The 2,500-nt window shown below is 39.0% G+C and overlaps 1 protein-coding gene across 1 annotated transcript in view; it reads right to left on the bottom strand.

Annotated features, from left to right (window-relative positions):
* CABCOCO1 (ciliary associated calcium binding coiled-coil 1) overlaps nt 1-2,500 on the bottom strand; it is a 158,887-nt gene that overhangs the window by 155,438 nt on the left and 949 nt on the right. The window lies entirely within an intron of this gene.

Below are 2,500 nucleotides of genomic sequence, written 5' to 3'. Positions count from 1 at the left end.
CACACAGGGATGTGGGGGGTTAGTGGACGTCTCTCAGCTTGTGGCAGGTGCTGATATAGTGTGCAGCCAGTTCTGCTGTGGTTTCATCTTCTCCCAGGAGGATCGCTATTTTTTGGTTCTCCACTATATTATTAAAGTTCTGGATAACAGCAGTTAGTTTCTCTAGGTGGGCACTCCTCACTTCAGAGTATTGTGTGCAATGCAACAGAAAGTGCGTTTCATCTTCTACCTCTCCTAGCTCACATCTTTGGCATATTCTCATTTCCCAGGGCTTCCAGTTCTGTCTGTATCTGCCTGTTTCTATTTCTAGGCTTTGGGCACTTATTCTGTACTGGCCCAGGGTCTGTCTCTGTTTTGGGTCTTTTACCTTCAGTAGGTAGGGTGCCAGAGTGTATTCTCTCTGTAGGCTGTGGTAGGTTTCCAGCTTCCTTGAGCGTTGGATATCATTTTCCCACATTGTCACATACTGCTTCTTCATTTCGTTGGCGATTGAGTTGATTTCTTTTTTCGGCAGGTTGTTAATCTGTGTGGGGTTTTGTCCTTCGAGTGAGAGGACAAGTTGTTTGATGGCACAGGGTTTAGTGAGGTGGTCCTGGCTTTGCATTGCTCTGTAGCAGTAAGACTGTGGATGGCTGGTGTTTAGGTGAGCCCAGAATGTCAGTGCTCTCTTCTGTACAGTGAGCAGTAGAGGAAAACAGCCCCGCTCAGCCGGCATGCATTGTTTGATGTACTCCTGTGTACTTGGAGAAGGTGTTTGCAGAATTCCAGATGCAGTATTTCTGTTGGGCTGGTATCCCATTTTGTGGAGTCTGGGTATGTTACAGGGCCCCAAACCTCGCTGCCATACAGAAAGATGGGTGTGATGGTGCTGTTGAATATTTTCATCCAGATTCTTATTGGTGGTTTGAGGTGGTACATCTGTTTCCTTATTGCATAAAATGCTCTGCGGGCCTTCTCCTTCAGTGTATTTATGGCCAGTTGAATTTCCTGAATTTGAATCCAGGTTGAATTTGATGTCTGCAGCATTTGTGTGTGTGTGTGTGTGTGTGTGTGTGTGTATGTATATGTATGTATGAATACATACATACATACACATATACATACACACATACACACATACACACACACAAATGCTGCAGACATCAAATGTATTGGTATTGACATTTTAGAGCCCAGTTGGAGAGGGGGCGACATTATCAATAGAATATCTAGACTGGAGACAAAATGGATCCATTTGATGAAAACATTGATACCAAATGGACATAACATCGATATTGTTTTGGGAGCTTTTCTCCAGAATTGATTTTTGTCTCCCTATATTACAATTGGTTCTCTATTCATGTATTGCAAATTATTTGGTGGCATTTTATATTTTTATGGATTTATGTATAGGCCATTTGAATTTATATAATATATATGATACTATTCACTACTAGAAACGCACATTTTATTTTATGTTTTTATTCTAATTTATTTTTAGTGGCACATTAGGTTTAATTTACCTTTCCCTTGTTTATGTTATTTTAACAAGTTATTTATATATATTATTGTTTATGAAAATATTTTTTATTCTAATTAAATTTAGAAAGTTTGCTGTTATAAATTAACTGTTTACACCTGTGACCATGTTCATTTATTCATGGAATACATATTGGAGGGTTTTTTAGACGAAACTGATTGGATGTCTATGCATTGTTATATATAAAACACCCTAGAACGCCCATTTTTTATCACATTCCTAAATTGCACAAAGACACTTTGAATCCACCAGGGAGGCCTATTGTATCGGGGATTGGTTCGATGACATCCAACGAGTCCCAATATGTGGATTATTATTTACAGCCCTATGTTATTAAATTACGTTCATACATACGGGACACGTTGCATGTCATTGATTCCATCTCCGGTATCAAATGGAAGGATACCTTTCACTGGGTTACTTGTGATGTATCTTCACTTTACACTTGTATTGAGCACATAAAAGGTATCCAGGCAATTAGTCACTTTTTAGAATTAGATTCTAATTTGCACTCTTCACAAAGGTTGTTTCTTTTAGCATGCATTAAATTCATTTTGAATCACAATTACTTTCTTTTTGAAAAAAACATTTTATTTGCAAATCTGTGGAACGGCCATGGGAGCCAAATTTGCTCCTAGTTATGCTAACCTCTATATGGGACTGTGGGAGAGTACCCATGTGTGGGGGGATGCTGTACTGGGGGCGGGTTTGGTGTTCTATGGCCGTTTCATAGATGATATTCTTATTATTTGGGATGGTGAGAGGGGAATCCTGGAGGGGATTCTGGAATCCTTCAATGATAACCAGATGGGGCTGAAATTTACATATAACATACATCCTGACACTATAGTATTTTTAGATCTGGAGCTATTTGTGGGTCTTCAAAACAAAATTCAAACAAGAACACACTTTAAAACTGTGGCTGTGAACAGCTACCTACAATATGGTAGCAACCATTATAAAAAATGGTTAGACAATGTA

Source organism: Ascaphus truei, chromosome 2, assembly GCF_040206685.1.
Source record: "Ascaphus truei isolate aAscTru1 chromosome 2, aAscTru1.hap1, whole genome shotgun sequence".
NCBI lineage: Eukaryota > Metazoa > Chordata > Amphibia > Anura > Ascaphidae > Ascaphus > Ascaphus truei.
Note: the sequence above shows the minus strand (reverse complement) of the source record. Positions and strands in the feature narration are given on the sequence as shown.